The sequence below is a fragment of the Falco rusticolus genome, chromosome 3 (assembly GCF_015220075.1).
Source record: "Falco rusticolus isolate bFalRus1 chromosome 3, bFalRus1.pri, whole genome shotgun sequence".
In the NCBI taxonomy this organism is placed as follows: Eukaryota; Metazoa; Chordata; class Aves; order Falconiformes; family Falconidae; genus Falco; species Falco rusticolus.
In genome coordinates this window covers 89381065-89402867 of record NC_051189.1, presented here as the reverse complement: position 1 = coordinate 89402867, position 21803 = coordinate 89381065, and the positions used below count along the sequence as shown (strand labels likewise).

The following is a 21803-nucleotide window of genomic DNA, read 5'->3' as shown; positions in this document are numbered from 1 at the left end:
AGGGGCTGTACTCACCATCCACAGCTAAACTGCCCCCAGGGAATGTGGCCTGCTGGCAGGAGACACTTGGGTGAATACTGCAGGAGACATTTGCATGTCAAGTGAACACATCTTGAGTAAATGTTGGGGCTGAACTGTGAGATGTGTTTTTTCCAGACTTTTTCTGTGGGTGGATGGAGGGGGGAGGGAGGGAGGGAGGGAGGGAGGGAGGGAGGGAGGGAAGAAAGAAGGTAAATGGCAGCAAATGAGTCCCAGCATCATCTGGGAGGCTGTCGAAGGATGCGCTGGCCCTGAAGGCAAAGTTTTTTGTGCAAGAGCTTCAGCAAGACAAGATTGTCTGGAAATGCTGCAATGGATTTACAGCGCATTAATGACCTTTCCGGTGTTGTACACTGTCCGTAGGCCTGACAGCTGGGGCTGTTGTGTTCTTCCTCTTTGTCACTTCACCTCCTGCATGCTCTTGTTAACAAGCAAAGCTGCTTGCTTCATCCTCAAGTTGGAACGATTTTACAGACATATCTTAAGTTGCCCTGAGCATCTCTAATGAAAAAAATTACCTTCCAAGTTCAGTGAAATTTAATGCTTAATAAATGTTCAGAAAATGCATTTTTCAAGCATTTCCTTATGCTTCAGTACATTTTTATTTTAGTTCTAAATAATTCCTGTAATTTTGTGCTAAGCATGGTTCCTGAACATCAGAGGCAATTCTCAGGGATTAGTTAAGATCCAGAGCCGGAAGGAAATATTTCCTGTCCCCCTTATCCATCCCGTGGTCCCTTTCAGATCTACACAAGTCCACTGGTTTCACTCTCCTCATCTATATCACACTGAAGCACCTAAGCATGGGGATGAAATGGGTACTCGTGGGCATGCAGGGAGCACCTACACAGTGGAGCACAGGGGCGTGTTTCCATGTTTGGGGCAGGTATGCACACAGTACATGCCCATCTGTAGCAGAGAGAGGCCAAGAGGATTAGTTAAAGGGCCTCAGGCTTTCATATCTCAGGAAAGCCATGTGCTTTATGGTGCTGGGATGATGAGGGGCTGAGGCAGCTTCATCACTGAAGCTCAAGGCCCAGACACAAGCTGAACGGGGATTCAGGGGGAAGAAGTCGGGATGAAAAAGCAAAGACTTGAATTCTCAGTGTGTGCAGATGTGTCACATTGTTTAAAAGAAACACTTGTTTTATTTGCGTGTGTGTTGACTGAACGCACAAAAGCAGGTGGCCATCTCCCAGGACTAATAATGAAGATGACAAGTTGGTGATGCCAAACAGCTAAAGACAGGATTTACTGAACCTATTAGATTTGAGAAGCTGAAAGCAAAGGAGATGGCTATTTGGTACAGCTATTGCACTCAACCTACAAGAAATAGTAAGATTGGGTTAGGGGTCTGTAGCTTTCTGGCTTGGTTTTCAAGATGGAGTAAATAAAAGAAATGAGAAACAAATAAATGAGAAACCTGAGTAGTTTCATGCCAAGTGTAATTTACTTGCCTGCCTTGAGAATTATAAAAAGAGGTGTGTGTTTTGTCACCGCGCTGGTCAGTTTTGGAAGCATTGCCCTGTGGATGGCCGCATGCACTGACTAGTTCTGAGTCATTAGGATTTGCATCTGCTTGAGAGAAATCTGAGTCTGGCTCAAGATCTGAAAAAAATCTTCCCCTGCAAGATGGTTTGAATTCAGGTTGTCATTGGAAAGCGTGTGATTTCACTTTCAAGAATTTAAGAATGGTGGTGGATCTTACAATACTTTCAAAACAGTATGTCATATGGTAGATGCATGTGGCTGACTATGAGCATAAAAGATTGCTCAGTTCTGAAGCACAGCCAATTTGCTGATTGAACTGAGAATGAATAATTTCTTGCTTAAATTATTTGGAATAATGGTCACAGATGTTTCTTAAAGATTTGCTTAAGGAATGTATTGAGATATCTGGGACATATATTAGGACATATTATTAGGAAAATATACTAACTCAGAAAGCACTAAAGCAGTACGTCTAAGACAGCTGAAGGGCTTCAGTCACACATGATTAAATACTTTCTTGAATAGAGGTGGACTTACACTAAGGTGTTTATTTCTTGATACTTGGCTAGTCTGCATGACTCTTAAAGAATATTTGAAGTAATAATTTGCTTTGGGGGAGGTTTTATTTTGAAATTTGAAAGCATATTGACTAGGCTCTGTAATACCCCAAGGCACTTTCAAGCACCCAAGTGTAGAAACCTGTATTTCTATAACTCTTCTATTTTTAATTGCTCATGGTACATAGGTGAGAATTCTTAACTTATGGTGAAAAAAAAAAAAAAGCAAAAAAGCAAAAAAGCTCGCTGTTCAGACCCACACCAAAACCCACCCTAGGAATCCAGAGTGATGACGATTTAAAAAACTCAGGCGAAATCAATTGAATTCTAATCGCTTCTTTCCTGCTGTGCTCAAATGCTGAGGGATTTGCTAAATCTACAGGTTGATAAAACTGAATCCCTGCTTAATGATTATATTCGCTAAACTGGCTAGCTGCAATGGATACGTAGAATGTTCTTTCTTTTCCTTTCTGACCTCTGGTTTATAGAAGACAAGATTTGGACAGTTGTAGCTGGATTGAGCAGCATGATAAGAGTTGTAAAATGTTACCAGCAAGGAGCATGGTTTTGTGATAAACAAAGAATTGCAACATCGAATGTCTTTCAGCAACCTTCCAGGCAGAACAAGCATGCAGCAACTCCAGCAGACCCCTGGGATCAAGAGAAATGACAGGAGCAGTGGATAAATCAGGATACTTTTTAATACCCTAGACACTCTCTGTGTTTGTTATTGCTGATGCCTGACTTTGGGTTTGGGTTCTTTCTTTCGTCCTTTATAACAAGAAACCTAAAAATCACTTTGTACTGTTTCCTTATCAGCATGCCATCTTCTGTTTCCTCTTCTTCAGCCTGTTTGGCCATGCTATTTCCCTGCAGATTTGCAAGGAAAATACCTTTGTATATATAAGTAACTGCAAATTTCTTCTGCATTTTCAGTGGTGAAAATAGTAACAAGTTGCCACAGAAATAGGAACATCTCCAGGGCTCTATACAGAGTCTTATGTGCAATACCTCTTTGTCTGCTGTTATTATCATATGTCCTCTCTAAATTAGTATTTTGGATTATTATTTCTTTACTATAGCTTTTTTTTTTTTAATAAAAAAGCAATAGCAAAACAAGAGTAAAACTCAGAGACTAGAAATTATTTGCACAATCTGATTCTTAACATCATTCATTAACAGCTTTTTTGGGGTTTTTTGTTCCATATCAGTGACAATGTAGTGATTCATCTTCCTTTGGTGAGGAAGGGATATAAGGAAGAAGAAAATCCATATTCATGGCTCAGATTAGGTCTGCTGAGTTTCAAAATCTATGTATGTGCTGCTGTTTTGTAATACCTCATAAACCTCCTAACAGCTGAAAACTGCAATAGCACCAAAATCTTAATGAAATGTCACGTGCTGCCTGTTAAGTTTAAAATGCCTGCTGAAATGTGCAGAGTCTGGATTTTCTGGATGTTGAGCCCGCAGAGCACTATATGTGGAATTAGTTGTGACTGTCAGTTCTCTGAGATCAAACTTGAGTCTTATGCCTCATTTAAAGCCGTTAGTGGACTTGGCCTCTGAGGATCTCTGTCACATGTCCTATATGCAGTGGCAGTCCTCATTTTATAGATCTAAAGCAGGCAGCCTTTGATAAGGAGATATTTACCAATTTGGGGGGAAAATTATCAGTCTCCTTAAGAGATTGTTAAATCCTTGATTGGGTCACTGGCCTGACTTTTGACAAATGAAGATGGAAATCTGGTTAAATTGTCCTAGCACAGTCCGCCCCTGCTGTGCTTGCTTGTCCGCCCAAGGGGAAGGGAGGTGTCCTGGGGCAGGCGTCGAACCGGGTGAAATGTGGACAGGACCCACCAAAAATCTCTGTTGAAACAACAGCCCCGTAAGGACACACCACAAATATTCTCCTTGCTGGAGTGGTCCAACATAACATCTCTGGTTAGAGCGTGGGGTCTTATGGTTCCTCTGCCATAGATATGACTTTCAAGGTTTAAAAGAAACCTGAGAACCTTTCTGTAAGATTCTGGCAGCTTTCTAAGCCATGACACGTCAAGCTCTCCTGGCCACTCAGTATCCTGCAAACTGGAGAACCTGCCCTTCTAGTCAGCTTCAGGGGAGAAGGGTAGTCCCAAAGCAGGCTGCCCCATGGCAGGGTGCTGTGTCTGTTGCTGCACTAACAATCAGTGTGCTGCTCAGATACTTTTTTGTGGTAGGCTGTAAAAAGTGTTTCTCATCCTCCCGCCTCCTCCCCCACCCTCATTTTGCTTATAATTGTTCTGGAAAAACAAAAACAGGCACTAGGAAAAACAAAAAGAGGAGCAAAGCTGTTCTTTGTTCAGGCCACATTCATACCATCTGTTCTGTACCTATTTAAACTGTCAGAGGAAGGCAGAGGTGCCCCTGCATTTCAGCTGTGCTCCAAATGAGTCCCAACAGGCTTTGTGTTTTGGAGGCTAAACCTTGCTAAACAGAGGACCTCTGAGAAGAAAAATATTTTTGAGTCCTGTGAGGCAGCAGATGCTGTCGGTGATTGCTGGAAAGTGAAGGGGGAGCAGCGACAGTCTTTGCAGCCAGGCATTCTCCCTGCTGCAGTCCCTGTGGTTGGAAACCAGCCGGCTGGTGTGGCACAGGGCTGCAGCAGAGAGGGCAGGACCAGCTGCACACAGGCATGTATTCTCTAGGGAAGCTGCTTGTCAGCTTCTCAGCATGTATTTCAAGCTACTTGCAGTTGATATGAGTTTGGATTACTTCAGCTACAGTATCCCTAATTGCTCCTTGCAAGTGAGCTGTAACCTAAAGCAGATCTAAAAAGCCCATTCCACAGGGTCCGTCTTTGCAATATCCCTATTAGCAAGGGTTTCTGTATTACTAAGAGAGACAGGAAGGAGCGGGGATTGCTGCATGGTTGTTTTTTGGTGGTTTTATTTTTTTTTTGTTTTGTTTTGGTGAAGGCAAATGAACTTTGACAGGCGTTAAAACAAAAAGACAAAGGAAAAACAGTGAATGATTTGAAGGTCACCTGAAGTGTCCTCAACACAGCTTTGAAGTGAGTGTTGGTTTTCTATCTCAGTGCCAACCCTGAAGATGTGTGTATGTATCTGCGCACTTAGTACATTCATTAAAACAAGAGCTGAATGAAGATTTGGATCTTGTTTTAAGAATAGTTACACCAGAAGCTGAAAAGTAGAGTCTGTCCTCAGGCACACATGGCTCTCCTACAGCTCTGCCGCTGTCTCTGCTCCTTGTTTTACACTCTTGTTTTACATGGTCCCTTGCTCTCTCTAGGCTGTCTCCCCCACCGCTCGTTAATTGTATTCTAGCTAAACAAGCAGGTTGGCACTGTTCAATGGCTGTGAACTGAAGTTCTTGACGTGTTTCAGAAGCAAGAACACATATAACTTGGTTTTAAATTACTTCCCCTTTCTTTTCTTATGAAGGGCTAACCAGCCCTTACAGATATATGAGCTGCTAGGCTGCCATGTCAAAATTTTGTCAAATATTGACTTTCTAAAGGTGAAATTAAAGTGCTGTTGAGAAATCTGCATAACTGGAGAAGCATTCTTTGCTCGCTTTGTCTGTCCTAGAAGGCATCTCAAACATTGCTGAGTTTCTAACTGCCCCCTTCTGTGTACATCCCACTCCCCTGCCCCTGTTTTAACACACGGTATTTTTGTAGGCTGATCTCTGGAGTCTTGTCCTTTGTATATGTGGAAGCGCTGATTTTATGAGAACTGTTCAGACACATTTGCTATGATTAAAATTCTTAAAAATTATTTTCAATAGACTAGCGTGTGCTTTTCTTTTTAATACAAAAAGTAAAATTGGCTGGGACATTCACTCATTGGTTCCACTGAGAGCTTTAATAGAGTTGCGCAGTAATAAAGGAAGACTGAGATCCTCAGCCAAGTTTTAGATGGGTGGAGGTGACTTTCAAGTGGTCCATCAGAAAGCCACTTTTATAAGCCTGTGAAAGAGAGGGAGAAAAATGAATGGGTTGCACTCCCTTTCTTTCCCTGGGCAACTTTACAAGTTTGGTACAGCTTTGGCCTTGACTTGGGTGCAAGTCCTTTGGGATGGGAGAGGTTGTGACATTTCCCTGTAATGTTCTGTGATTCTTGAGTGTACATGTGCTCACACATACATGTGCCTACACTCATGCGTGTAGGTCTAGAGATACTCTCTTACCTTCTTATCAGACACACTTTCTTATAAACATGAAATTAATGGGCGACTGGTATTAATGAATGTAAATCCAATAACTTCAGAGGAGCTCTGAGGATTTACAATACCCAAGGTGAGGACCAATAGATACAGATAATTTTTTATAGTCAGCAGTGTCTGGTGTTTAAATGAGTGTATTGCTGTGAGCAAAAGTGCAGCTCATTTTCCTTGTAAATCTTTCATTTTTAAACCTGGTTTCCTATGGAAATGAGACATGCACACTCATGCTCTGTGTCTGTGTGTCCCTTTCTGTTGACCTTTCAAACCAAATTTAACACAGTGGTAGCCATCTAAAAGATGATTAAATTTCTGTTTTGATGATGTGTAGGTAGAAGAGTAGAGGGAAGAGAGAGACAGATTCTGTATGTGCCAAACATATGAAAAAGCTACAGTGTAGACTTGAATCTTATTAGAAATTAGAATGACCATATGGGAAATGCTCCCCAATAAATGACTCAAGCTGAAGAAAAACTTAAATTGGAACTTGCAGTGAACAATGAGACAGCAGTGCACAGGAAATTAGGTTTTATTTTTGCTTCTCTTCATCTTATTCCTTTTCTTTTGAAATGCAGCTTCTTCTAGCATTTTATACATATATTTCTGTCTTGAGTGATGAAATATGGTGACACTGGTTGCCTGTATATGGCCCAGGGCAAATGGAGTTTGCCACCACCAAAGGCTGAATGTTTTCATTAGCAGTGCTGTGATACAACTTTTATGACATTGGTTTGCATTTAGTGACTTTAAGCAAGGGTCACCCATTTTCACTGTGATGGGACAAATACCGATTGGCAGAACCGTAGAGGAGCATCATCAAAAGCAAATGCCTGGTAATGGTGTGTTTGATTTTTTTTTAATGTCAAAAGCAATGCAAAACCTGCAGTGCTCTGTCATTTATGATAGCTTAGTAAATATGGTTGTTTTCGCTGGAATGAAATAAGAGTGTAAATTAGGTTTGTCAGGTGAGGTAACATGTTTTTTTAGTTGAAGTGATAAACTGAGAAAAAACACGTGAGTTTTTGTGCCCACAGGCTCCTCTTCAAGCCTGCAATAAGAGTAGCTTACATCAAAACTAGATACAGGCAGATGTCAATTGCCCTGAATTTGCTTTAGTTACGCCACTTCGTTGGAGTACTGAGGGAGTAAGGGAGATGTGACCTGTGGAGGAAAGAGGAAATTTTATTGAGAGTCAGGAAAGCTCTTAACCAAACACAAGTAGAGAGTGAAAGAGGCAATTTCACCAGTGAAAAATTCAAGTGGTTAAGGGAGAAAAGGCCTGAGAGAGACTTACAAAGTGGCATGAAAAACTGATATTCAGTAGATCCCAGTCTAACAGATGACCAAATCTCAGAATCTAGTACAGCTGTTAATTCCCAGGATAGATGGAAGCATTCTCAAATAGCAATGGTTTTTCTTCCCCTATGCCACCAGCAGGCAGGCATAATGGACATTTCCAGTGTCTTTAAACTCAATAATACCAAATAGGATTTCTGAGTAAAGCTGAATAAAAAGGAATTTGATATTTTTAGTTGTGTAAGTCTCGTATAAGGGAGATTTGTTCAAAGATCTGATGCATTGCTTCAGTGAGTAAAAGCCTTCTGTATGTTACCTAGCTAACTAGAGTAGCTTAAAGAGTGCTAAGCGCTGGAAAAAACACTTGTGTAGCAGAAATTGTGTGTCAGCAGTTACTGCTTCAAACAGATGGAGAATGAGAAGGGAGAAAGAAAGAAAGACTGACCTAGGCTTACCTGGGGGTCAGATAACCATTAAGAGATCCAGATTTCCCTGAATCCTGCACTTGTATCTGTCTTAGGCTACACTGCTGCAACCCAGGGCTGCATCTTTAATGTGAGAGTCATACATGGCGCCATGAAATGCTGATGAGCATTTGGACAGCAGTAACCTGCTCAGCTACTTGTGTAACAGTCCTTGTATGGGGCACGCAGGGAGACCATGTGGTGTGGGATACTCTGCTGAGTATGCCTTTTGGTGTGATGTTTCCATACTTTTCAGAGTACCAGCAAAATGGGGCCACCTGTAGCAATTCTGCTGCTGGGATTTCTCTGTGTTGCCCATGTAGGAAGTTGGGAGGAGGCTCCCAACAAGATGTGGAGTAAGGCAACAGCAGCACACAAAGGTATGAAAGATGTTGTCTCATCAAAACCACCCCTTTACTGCCAGCTGAAGGCATTATAAAAGATTGCTGGTAGCTCAAGTCTTATGCAGGAAGACAGGTTAAATAATCACAGTGTTCCTCATGGCCTCCTAGGCAATGAATCTGTGAAGCAGTGAAGTGGGTTGTTGCTTTCACCACAGAGGAATTCATCATGGTAGCCAAATTAATGACTGCTTTTCAAAAGTTTCTCCTGCTATCTAAAGGACTGATTTGCTACCTGCTGTTTGTTATCTGTGGCATTTTTAAGCTTCACCCAAGTAAGTATATTGCTTTGTGTGTTTAATGCCAGAATACAGCCTTCCTAACCTTGATGCTGTTCATTGCATTGCTTTCTTCTTTTGCTGGGCTTGATGATGATACTGTAACAGTGTACCCAGCCAAGAGCCTGTTAATTAGTTTCCCTTGCAGCTACCTTAGGGTGAGTTCCCTCTGCGCCTTTGAACGGGCATGCTCGTGAAGTTGACCTTGTGGTAGGAGCAGTAAGGCTGCGATGCTTTGTTGCTATGGTAGGCTGTGTGGTCTGTGAAGGTGTAACGTAAGGCTCTCTACGGCACTAGGGAAGGTGAAACGAAGCAAATGGGTCAGAGGAGTGATTGCAAATGAGCTTGTCAAGGCCTAACTGGAAGGCGTAGTACTGACTAGCTGATTTGCTTTTGCTGTCAGCATTAAGCAAATACATACCCTGAGCTGGGTTTAGTCAACAGAGATTATTGCCAGTGCTATCCTGATCTGGGGTTATCAGTTACATCTTTTTGTGTGTGTGTGCTTCTGTCACCTGCCACAGGCTGAGAGCTGTGGAGCAACAGGCAGAAGGCTTTCAGGGCAGGGGCTGATTGCAAAATGCAAGGGGTTAAATTAATCCTTCAGGAAACCTTACTGAGTGGAAGGTTGTTGGTTGCATACCCTAGCACATCTGAAAAATGTATTAGTAGTATAAATACAGGGGCATAGCTGACAATGGATATGCAGTGGTTTTCACTCTGAGTCTATTTTTTACCACCGAGTATCAAGTCTCCTAACTCATATGAATTAATTTGAGCCTTTTATCATCCTTACATATAGCTTTCACTGCTGAGGCACCAGAACACTTGGTACTGTCTTCAACTCTGATGTGTCCAGGACAGACTAGAATCCCCAGATTTCATCAAATGAGACATCTCCTCCAGAGTCAGTGAGCCACCTCTGCATCCTACCTGTATTTGGGAAGAAATACATGAACAAATTATGATAATAAAAAAATAACTTTAAAAAATATATAAAACAGGGGCTGTAACTTGGGTCATATTCAGCGGAATCAAAACACACAAATAAGTAAACAAACCAATGTTTTCATCCATTGCTGCCCTGGTTAGAAAGGCAGGACAATTGTCTGTGGCAGGCAAGCAGCTCCCAAGCTACTGTTCAGCTCCTTCATGTCCTCAGCCTAATTAATCGGTCACAGGTGCAGATGGGCACATTAATTGCTCCAATGTATCACTTTTGACCAGTCCCAGTCATGCCTACATAAGGGGAACAATGCAACTTGTGCAGCCTTTTGTGGTGGCTCTACAAGAAGGGGGGATAAATCATGAAGGCCCAGTTCTGCCACCTCTATTCTCACGGAGTAAGATGGCTTGTAAGGAGAGATGTTTGAAGCACAGGGGCTAAGGGTGGGTAAAATACTCTCAGCATGAGTAAGTATTACTGAACAGCAGATTAGCACACTGTGCCAAGCACTTATCTAAAATTGTTTTCCTCTGCTTACACCCTGAGATTCTTGTCTCCAATTATGTTTGTTTTGTTTGCTTTTTCTTTTGTCTGTGTGTATTCAAATATTGATGAGAGAAATTTACACACAGAACGAAGGATGGATAAGGTCTGAGTAGCACAGTAAAATAAAAGCACTTGGGTGGAGTTCAGCCATTAAAGCTTAAGGCTATATTTAACCTATTACTGTCTTCAGCTGGGTTTGAAGTACAAATGTACCTAGGCAAGAAAACAAAATTACAGTGGTTTAGTTAGGAGTTCCCTCTCCAGGAAGAGCTAGAATAAGCACAATGTAGCCTGAAACAAGGCCAGATTCCCCTGGGACATACTGAGCAGGACCTTGTTGAAACCAAAACAGTTGTGTGCTATTACATTAAGGCAGATCCCCTTTGGCATGGGTTACTGAAGGCAGCCTGCAGGCAGACAGCCGGTCCCAAGGCTGCATTGCAGGCGTGTGCAGCAGAGTGGAGCGACCCCAGTAGGACCAAATCCCCTCGTGTTGTGTCTGGTTTTACTGGGGCAGCAGCTGCTGATGTGGCTGCTCTAGCTTCATCCCTCTCCATAGGTGAAACCACATCTACCCCTTGGTCAGATCCCTCCAGCCTTGTCCTGTCTCACAGCTCCACTGCCAGCCCTGCTTTGGCTACTCTCCTTGATGTGCTGCTCACCAGGGGCCATTTTAGTGTTGGGTCTGAGAACAAACTCCTTTCCCGATGCCTGGCTTTCCTTTAGGAGTAGATCTCTGTGCTTCTCCCTGGCCTCCTGTGAGCAGCTCTCTGTTAGCCTCCTGCCACGCCGTGCAAGGGAGGCTCTTATCTTTTCTCCCAGAACTGGGAAGTCCTACGTCTGCTTGGCAGAGTGTTTGGGCGGAGGGAGCAGGGCTGGGGTGTTGGGTGTGCTACAGCCAAAGCAAAGGGAGCGTGGAGGCAACTGCCAGTGCAGGAGAACTTCAGTTAGGACCCTTGACTTGTCCTCTTCCACCCCAGAAGCTGGTGTGTTTTACCAGCAGTTTGGTAGAAGCAAAGCAGAAAATCGGGCTGTAGGTGTTTTTCTGTGGCTGACAATCTTCTGCCCTAAAAAAGTATTGCTTTGCCTGTGTTGAGAGTCAGTTCTGAGGGGAGGGTGAAGATCTGAACTTCCTCTGCTGGCCTGCTTGGAGATTAGGAGGTGACTTCTTTAACATATGCAGGCACCTGAACACAGTAGGGAAGCTAACAGCAGCACTATTTTTTGACCTCGCTGATAAACACACGGCATTTTCCAGTGCCTATAGGCAGAATGTTGAATGGAACAGCTCGCTGCTGGTGCCGAGCACCCTCTGAGATGCCTGATTTCCGTGCTCTGCTCACACGCTTTAGGCCCTGGCAGTCAACAAAGTTGAGGGCAGACAGAAAATTTCCCTGCAGGGTCAGATGGGTGTTGGTGTTCCATCTTTTTATGGGCAGAGAGGTTCAGCTGCCGGCATCACCTGCACACATCTGCCAGACAGGCTCAGACACCAGAGACCTGTCAGGTGATGATACCTCCTTCTGGCTTTTTACAAGTGCCCCATGATTCGGCTTTTGGAGGAGTGATGCATACCTGTAGCATTAGGATATTTGCATGAGACTGGGAATCAGGCTAGATGCTCTAGTGATCCCTGCTACCTTTAAGTTCTATAATACTGTATTTTTTGAGATGTAGCATAGGCTACTTCTGTGCACCTAAAAGAAAAAAAATCCCACTACCAATCCTCTAGATTACACCTCCTGCAGACCTTGTGCAGCAACTATTTTAAAATACCTTTTTAAAAATATGTTCAGGTCTTGTTTTTAAATGAAGGCTTTGACCTTGATCACTTGAGAATACATGGCTGAATTCAAAATGTACTGCTTAAAACTTGTTTAAAATATTGCCATGCATTATTTAATGCAGAAAGACATTTTAGAATATGGTTTATATGAAAACAGATATGAAATTGAATTGTATATTAATGTATCAAAATCAAAACTGTACACTAAGAATTAAACCAACCCTTTCATTGGTTTGGAAATTATGTAATGGTTGATAAGTTCAAAGGCAAACAAAAATAAAAATTTCAGACAAACATGGTTTTGTCCTTTGGTAATGTAGGTATTGGTATTAATGAACTGTTCCTCTTGTATGCGTGTATGGTTTTAGTCAAACAGCAGGTATGATGGAGGTATCATATCAGAACTGGATTGTTAACAACTATTCCTTGAAAGTTTCTGTGAAATAATAATAATAAAAAGGCACAGTCAGGTGCTCCTTCACATTTATCCAAGATCTATATGTAAATTCAGAAATAGTGCAAGCTGAAGCATATTGTTTAACTGTGCTTGTGTATATATACACATGTATGTGTGTGCATATATATATGTGTGTGTGTGTTTGTTTAACCATATTTATATCATAAAATTTCACATGTCATTCCCTAAGAAGCCTTGGGAGCACAGAATATGTTTTTATAAGCTTATAGAAAACTCATAAGGAAAAGCTTGCAAAAATATTTCAGCTAAAATAATAATAAGGTTGGAGATTTTACTCTTCTGTACATTGTACCTCAACATGCAGCTTTTCAGTTTTGCAAGGAGCGTTCTCTGTGATGTGAATTTCCTATGCAAATTGATCTATATTATACACTGATGTAATATAGGCATGTGAAAAACTGGAGAAACGCCTCACAGCGAAGTTGGGTGGACATTATAGTAGACCACATATTGCCTGGGAGTAGGCCAGTGTGTTCTCAACCATACTTTTTTGCCCAGTAGTCATGAGGAAAATATTTAGAGGGATGTAAAAGCCAAAAGTACAGTGAACTGTGGATCGATGGAGATCATATGGATCTGGTTTCTTTTTGCTGATTAGTTTTCTTTCTTTTTTTTTTTTTTTAATTCAAAATAAAAAATGCATTTGTTGTCACTGCACTCTTAAGATGGTTGGTTTTGCTGCTATTCCTTTAAGCATTTGAAGGAAGCAAACACAAGTGGACACTCCTGAGTTCATTACCCAGTTTACAGAGCAACCGGGGTAGTTTCCAGTGTGTTTCCACTGGCAGCTGAAGACAAGTGAGGCTCTTGCCCTTTTCTGGTTGTTCTGTTGATTAATGAGACCTTCCTGTTTTGCTGCAACACTTCCTGGACTTTCTTATTTCAAGCTTCTCCAAAGTCCAGCTGCTGCTAGAGCACCACACGTTCACACTTACAGTCCATAACCCATCAAAAGCACTAGAAACACTGCAGAGGAATAATTTGTATGTCCAGATAAATCGCATAAATTTGAGCTGGGTTCTGAAAATGTGCAAACCGTTCTATGGGAGACCCTATGCTGGGGTGTTAGCAGGTGACAGAAATTAGGCCATGGGACTTGGAGACAGGGAGGTTCCTTGGAAAAGTGCACTGGAGTAAATGCCCCTGGCATCACACGCATGTGCACGTAATCTAAACTGAATTGCTAGGATTTCTTCCAATATAGCAAGCTATGTGTCATATCTTTCGTCTTCCTCTCTGTGGGTCTTTCGCTTTTTTCCCCTCACCTGCAGTGCAACGGTTTATTTTTCTATGCTTATGGTTGCCATCTCATGCAGGAGAAGAAAATACATCATTTCCAGGGTAAACCTGCCCATGAAGTTTTGACCACTGAGCAAAATTGTCCAGATCGAGACTGAAAAACGCTTGTAAGTTAGAGGATAGGCTTCCTTCCACTGACAATTTCCAGAACAGAGATTGTCAATTGGGAAAGTGCTATGCAGCTGTGTTTGTTCCTTGGGAGGGTTTGGGCAGAGTCCTGAAAACATTCCATGGCTGTGGGGTGGGAGTGAATGAACACTGGTCTTCTCCAAAGCAGTGCTGTGCAGGGCTTATTTGAGCTGTGCTTGCAGCCTGTATGGTTTTGCCCCTGCCAGCTGGAGCTGCACAGCTTGTTTTCAGCCACAGGCACCTGAACTCTGTTCCTTTTGTAGTTTGAGCAGAGGAGCTGTGCTTAGAGCCCATCCAGAAAGCTCAAGGATCAGATAACACCTCCCGTTCCTTACTCGTAAATCATCCAGGAAAGATAGTGTTTACCTCCAGACTTAAGATCTGTTCTTATTAGGGTGTCTACAGATCGGACTGATTGCAAAAATAAGCTGTATGTAGAAAAACAAAAACACTCCTCTGGCCTTTCAAAGCAGCAGAGAAGCAGCCACCTAGAAACTGTCAGGGATGTGTACCTTTCTCTCCTGTTTTGAGCCAAAGGGCAGTTACTCTCCTATTAGCTTTTCTGTGAGCTGACTTTCTGTGTATTGATTTTATGACCTTTCAACTGCTGTCTGTCAGGCTTCTGCACTGACAGCTTTACAAGGGTCTGTTATATGGTCAGAGCTTGGAAAATGTTTGTATCTTTGTTCTTTCAGAGTCAGATGAGTTCACAAAATCCTCGGGGCTGGTTGATGATATTCTTTCTCACCTCCAGCAGCACCCTACTTCACAGGTCAAATCAATGCAGCTGCTCAGAGAACTGGAAGAATTCAGGCCACAGAATCAGCCTTTATTGTCTGTTTCTGCCCTTAGCGAAGTTCAGGGGAAGTTCCTCCAGGATCAGGGTGGCTACCTGTGTGTGTGTATTTGTTCATGCACTCATCTATGGAAAACTGGCTGTATGCCACTTATGTTGAATTCTGCACCTAAAAATAGCTTTGTGGAAATGGGAGGTTTGCTTTGTTTTGTGTTTGTTCCCTTATCCCTGACTGATTGTTTTTGTCTGCCAGCAGGAACAAAGCCTTGTTGTTTCGGTGCTCTGACTGGGATGGGTTAAATGGATCCTGTTTTCAGAAACTGCTGAGCCTCCAAGCCCTTGAGATGTCTGCCCATTGGAATGTTTCACCTTCCCTAGCCCAAAATGGTGGCAGTTGCCCCTTCTTCCCATAGTGATATTGGATTTAGTTGCAGCTTTCTGCAACTTAATAATTTAAGCCCACCTAGTTTGTGGCTGTCGGGGAGAAGAGATAGTAGATTACTCTTCAGATATTCATCTTGGCTTTTTATAGAAAATAATTCCACTTCTTTGCCAAGTGATCTCTCACTTTTGTTTGTTCTCATCCTGCTGACCATTCATCCTCCATTCACCAGGCTCACAAACAACCTCATTTTTCATACCTACTTCTCCATTTGTTGACACTTCAGGCTCCTGCCCATTGCTCTCCTTCAGCAACAAGCTCATTCGCATTCCATATTCAAAACCCACAACATGATTCATTGAACAGAAAAGTGCTTTTGCTTTGCTCTGTTTGTCTGGGACTGACCTGGAGGATGACATTATAAATGAGCTCTTATATCTGAATTGCTTTGTCCTGCTTAGCAAAGTCAGTAGAAAATGGCAAGGAGCTTTTGGTCTTGAGTGGGGTCAGCTGCTTCTTCAAAGTCTTTCTTCTCATTGATCTTACGTCTTTGCTTCCTTCTGTTGCATGAAGTGTATGAGTTTCAGTTTTTAGGCTTGTGAGGGAGGTTTTTTGGAAAGGGCAGTTTGCTACACACAATTTTCACAAAAAAATCCACCAAACCCACGCAACAGAGCAGAGGTGGTATGCAGGCATGAAAAGAGGGGGATGAGCTGGACACTGGAAATGTTGTAAACCATGAGAATGCTGCCACTTTAATTTTGCTATTTCAAGAAGTTCCAAAATGTGTGTTATTAAGATAATTAAAATTAATGGCAAAATTCACTCCTCAATGGTAGAATTCAACCTACAAACTTCAATTTATGATCTGAATTATTTGTTGTTCATTCAGACCAATATTCCAAATCCAGATACATGACTACTTTTGACACATATCACCAAAAAGGAATAACCAAAGACTAGTCTTAATTTTTATCTTCCACATATTAATGTGCAAATACTGCCCCAGTGTGCCATCTGTTTTACTAGATCTACTCAGCTGTCTTTTAATTTCAGTCATATTCTGTATCCATGCAATCAAGGCCTCAATCAAGGCCACTGACTACTGCTGAAGTCAACATCAAGATTTATAGAGCTGCAAAATACTATGGCGAAGGCTAAGACTTTTGAGACATAATGAATCTCAATAGATATCATAATAGAGATTACCAAGTGCTTTATTATATACAGTAGTTATTGTTGTCATGCAGAACATTCCAGGCTGTGACATAAAAATGGTGCTTTTTTTAGTGTAATATCTGGAAAAGGAGTTTAAGTTTGGAATCTAGAAGAAAACTGTCCTCAGAAGTGCGATCAGAAAAGTTCACGAGCTTTCCTGGGACATGGTACGGTTCATTGATATGAAGGTAAGTCCAGAGTAATACAATTGGCTGGTAAAGAGCAAAGTTTGTTATACAAAAAAGTGAAAGATGGGAGTGGAAGTGACTAAAATCCTGCAAACATAGGTGAAACAGGTGTCAAACTTGTGGTGTCTTAATACTGTTGAAAACTGGGACTTTTTTGGTTTTAGTAAGTTACAATTAAAGGTATAAGCAGGCTTTAGTGGAGTAGAGCACTAGTCTTGAAAAACCACTGGAATTCAGAAATTGGAACCACTTTCAGAGCGGGTGAGGAAGGAGAGAGAAGGAGGATATAAAGGAAGCAGGAGTTGTTTTTACTTTGAGTGGTGAAATATAGAGAACACTTGTGACTAATTTACTGATTAGGTAACAGTTTGTGACCTATGCCACAAATAGCCACAGTGAAATTGTTAGAGTCTTCTGGTGCCTGCTGTTTCAAAAGGATTTTGAAAAACTAAAAAGGAAACATAGAGGAGATGAGAGCGAATGTTTTTCGAGGCCTTGGGAATCTGGTGTTGAAACAAAACTTAAGTATCTCAGTTTATTTTATCAGCAATGAGAATCAAGAAGTGACAGGTTTACAGTGCAGAAGTTCCTTCAAGGAGAGAGAGTAATGAGGTCTAGACAAGCGTGTGACATGATCTTGTAGCTGGAAGCTAAAATTACACTAGTGGAGACAGCAAATAAAGCACAGGTTTTGAACTAGGAGCTCTGCATAACAATGGAACAAAAACGCCACAGATTTTTTTCCCCCATCTTCCTAATGTTTGTGTCACCTCTTTGGAAAGTGTACTTCAAGTACAAGGCACTGGTTCCAGTACAAGACTAGGTAGGTGAGTGTTAATCACTTTTAAAATAGAGCACCATACTGGATCAATTAATTATTGCTTTTTGTGGCCTTCAGCTCTGTCAATGTATTACACTCACTCCTTTCAATCACAAAATATTCAGAGATCAGGATCATTCTGTATTATTTGTTCAGATGTAGTATCTTCCCTCTGTGTCATGAATGTAGGATATAAAAATGATAGATACTCTCCTTGTTCCTTTAGCATTCAGGTGTCTCTCCCACCAGCTCAGAGTTTAGGACTGAGATTGCGGATGCTGCTTTGTCATGCAGTCTGTAACTTTAATCACTGTCTTATAATTTAAATGTAGGATTTCAGTTTTAGATGTGGATGTTATCACAGAATTTGGACATAATGCCATCATTTCTGCCAGGCAGACATAGGCAGCATGTTAAACAGTGCTTAACTGACTGTGGTCTTTTTCATGGCTCATGCATTTGCTGTCATCGAAGTTCTAAACTTCCAGACCCTGGGCACTAACCTTGAGGCATCATTGTCCTGTGGTTAATGAATATAATGTGAACATTTCTGGCACAAAATGAGCAGTCATATTTTGTAGAATACAAACTCATTTCTATATTACAGTTTCTCTTAGAGGGGAAAAAATACGTCTCATTTCTGAACTGTATTCCTTCATTGCTATTATTTACCTGTTTATGAGGAGCGATACTGTAAAGACTGGGAAACAGCATTTGAAATTCTAGATGTAAAAAGATGAAAACAGTGGCTAAAAGTGTAAGGGGAGCACAAAATAGGTGTTACACTTACTTAGCTGGTCTTTGGTTTTGGAATTTAGAGGGGAGTCTGGGAATTTTTCCTTCTAGATGGGTGTGGGATAGAGATGCTCTTTCCCTGGCATGCTGGAAGTTAATCACAGGGGCAAAGGTGTTCTGGTCTCAGGTTTGGCCATTTATCACATGTTCTACTCCAAAGTGAAATCCAGTAATTTCATCCTCACAGAGGAAGATGTGGAGGAATTAGTGTACCAGGGTTTTCTGATCAGGGTGCTGTAGGAGAAGTCTTGGCCAGAGGCAGGTAGAGGAAACAGGCATTTTGGCAACAGGAGGTGAGTGGGAAGAGGATACAAGCATGAAGAGCAAGATGCGAGGAATGAAATCAGAACACAGAACCGCAGATTTGAGGGGTCAGGGCATTTCATATAACTGCTTTTTTTTGTCTGCTGGGATGAACATGGCACTGGCCATGCACTAAAGCAAGAGTGGTCAAGTCAATTCAAGTGGTGTCTATATAAAGGAGCCTCGTGAAGGTAGTAGCCTGGCTGTGCAGCCACTGCTCTTGCAGTAATCCCGAGCACCAGGAGGTGCAGGCAGGTGGGAGCTGCCTGGTTCGAAGCCTTGAGCTGGAAATGCAGGGAGGAGCATGCAGAGACCTCAGAGTTGCATGGATGGAGTGGGCACCACTCAGGGTGCAGAGCAGCGCTGTGAACACGGTGACACTGAGCTGATGAAGACTACTGAGGATGTGCAAGCACTCCTGGTTTTGTCATGGGCTGCTTTGGCTGCCTCATTTTACAGCGTGACAGCAGCTCTTTTAAAGCAGTTTGTGTATGTGGGATATAACATGTTTTCTCCATTTCTGTGTGCCCTTTTCCCAGAAAGCAGGCATCTGTGACTTTACAGCATTGTATTGCTTGAGTCGTGCCACTTCCATCTCCCTTCTTTAAATTAGGAAGGTACAGTAACTGGTGTAACAGAGCTCATACATTTCATCTGGGAGATTTCTGATGTACTGGGAAGGAGGAGGGAATCTGTGTGTGTGTCTTGTTACAGAGCCAATTTGAGCCCAAAGGAAAAATTTCCATTGATTATAACACAGCTTAAATCTGGCCTGTAATACCTACTAAACAACAAATCATGTTGTGATCCTTTTAAGTCATCACTTTATATATATATAAAATCAGGGGAATTATTCTTATTTATTATCCCTTCCACTTAAACCTTTTGGGGATAGCAATGCATTCAGTTTTAGTGATAACAAAAATACTGCACTTAATGGCTTTGGAAAATCACTAGAAAAAAGGGTTTGTATATGGGATTGACTCAGTTTATATCCTGCTAAGTAGCTATTGTGGAACAGGAGCAATTTACTGAAAAGTTGTGAGGAAAACCATATCACAGTACTGACACGTAGATAGAAATACCAAGTAGCTTGGTATTTCACAGCTAAATCATGAAGAAAAAGTTTTTAAAGTAACACAATGTCAGAGGCTTTTTGTAACTTGTAGGATTATGTCCACTAGAACCCAATTCCAGCATGAGCACAATTAACTGGAATAGGCCACTCTGGGGACCAGAGGAGGAAATCCTTTAGTATTTTCAAAATTGGTGATGGAAGGAAAGTAGCTTCACTTTAGCTAAGACTGAAGCTTGTTTTTTCTTCAAGCCCAGATTTTACCTTCTCCACTAAGACTAAACATACTTGAGGCTGATATTCTGCAGTCTCACTCCTCATTATCATCTTAGCTCTCTGAAATTGCCTCTAACATTTGAAAGAGGAAACACAGAAAGAAATTCCATGGTAGAGTTCCTTGTGTCTTTCTCAGTATGTTCTATTTTTAGCATACACTATTACCTGAAATACTATTAGTCATAGAAATGTTTGTTGTGTTACAGTTAGTGTTCAATACAGTTAAAAAATAAACCTACCTGTATATTCCGGAATAGTAGAGTCTTCCTACAATATGAAAGCCTTGGTCATGTGTCCTCAGCTTTGCAGGACAGCTTGGGAGAGGATGACTGCTTGATGAGTTTCTTTTTCAAAAATTATTGTTTAAAACCCACAGGCATTGGAAATACTGAGATTACTGCAGCTAATCTCCCTGTATGGGTCTCATGCCATAGTAGCTAAGCACTGCATATTTCCCCCCCCCGCCCCGCCCCAAGAGATCTGTTTTGACCTCACAACAAACTTGTAAGTCCCCTGCTCTCACTCACAGAGGCTGGGATACTGCATGAAAGTCAGCCCAGAAAGTCCAGGGCAAGCGGGCTGCCCTTTATCTCCCTGTTGGCTAAATGTGGATTTGTATCTTGATTATTTGCTGCTCAGCCTCCCTCAATACATAGATTAAAGCATGCTCTGGGTAAGTATCTATCTTTGGGGGGCAGCAGAAATGTATTTTTCTGTGGAACGGTCCTTCTCATTGGATTGTTTTCTGAATTGAACACGTGAAGGTGCCTCCCAGTTCAGTAGCAGTCTGTATCGGCTCCGTACCAGCTCTGTCGGTCCTTGCAAATCAATGCAGGTAGTGGAGCAAGAAGCACTTTCTGTGATGTAAAACCTCTCTTTGAGTCCAGAAAGACCTATCTTTTTCTAGAAAACTAGTACTCATAGCTGATTTTGTGTAGGTTCGTTAAAGACAGTTTCACTATTACATCCACACATCGTCTGTAAATTAAAGTCTTTTTGCACAAGTTTATATGACAGGAGAAGGGTCAGGTGGAACAGCACCGTTGCTTTTCTTTGAGTGGCTGCTTCCTAACTTCTCTGAGGATAAAGGCAAAATCTTTTGTGCTCACATGCTCTGACCAGATTCAGTAGATACCTCTTCTGGCCACTCAGTAGGCTGCCGACAGGGGACATCATGGCTGCTTCTGAAGGGTTTAAACTTATGCTGGCTTGAGGTGTTGATAAGTGACCCTGGTGTGCAAACTGTCTCCCCTCAGACAAATCCATTCTCCTCAGCAGAAGCTATTTTATAGTTTCAAGTGATTACATTTCAAGGGTCCGTGAAGGCAGCAACCCCACGCTGTTAGTCGTATGTGAACAGTCTTTATGAATTACCTTTCAAAACAAAGCTTGAAAAGGGCACTTAGGCAAAGGGGAGTCTTACAGTTAAAGTGGAGTTTGCACCGTCACTGAGGAGAGTCCCCTTCTCAGACTCTAGTTGGTGTGCAGATTCATCTCCAAAATGGCTTTGCATACTCCTTGCGCAGAAATCCTGTGATATTCATACCTGAGAAGCATACTGGCTCGCTGAATGACAGGCTTTTACTGCCTGAGGAGAGGGAAGTATTTCCCCCTTACAATCCAGTCTAGAAGGCTTCAAGGCAAAGCTTTTCCTTGACCAAGACAAAATATTTTATTTTGCCTGACTGAGGGACCAGGACCTTAATATATACAATCTTTTGAGCTGGCCCAGGTTTCAATGCTCACAGAACTGAAGTGCCTTATGAATTAAAGACTGACCTCTCCTTTATCAAATGAAATTACTATGTCGGACTCATTCATGGAATGTTTCCCAGCACAGAGTTCACTCTGCTTTGTATTTCCATCAAGAGCTGATCCATAGTATTCTGGTTTATACTCACTGGTAGCATTTAAATATTTTTATTATTAAAAAAACCCTTTGCATGATGCCATGTGTGGTTTAGTAGAAACGTTCTCTCCTGTGCTCTAGAGGTAGTTTTAAGACAAATGATGGTGTTT

General features: G+C 41.9%; 1 long non-coding RNA gene across 1 annotated transcript; it reads right to left on the bottom strand.

Annotated features, from left to right (window-relative positions):
• Positions 1–6831: 6831 nt before the first annotated feature.
• LOC119144965 lies at positions 6832–20196 on the bottom strand. The gene is made up of 3 exons (XR_005103260.1): positions 20024–20196; positions 9544–9680; positions 6832–7469 (listed from the first exon to the last, which is right to left on the bottom strand). It is a non-coding gene; the product is annotated as an uncharacterized LOC119144965 (long non-coding RNA).
• Positions 20197–21803: the final 1607 nt, after the last annotated feature.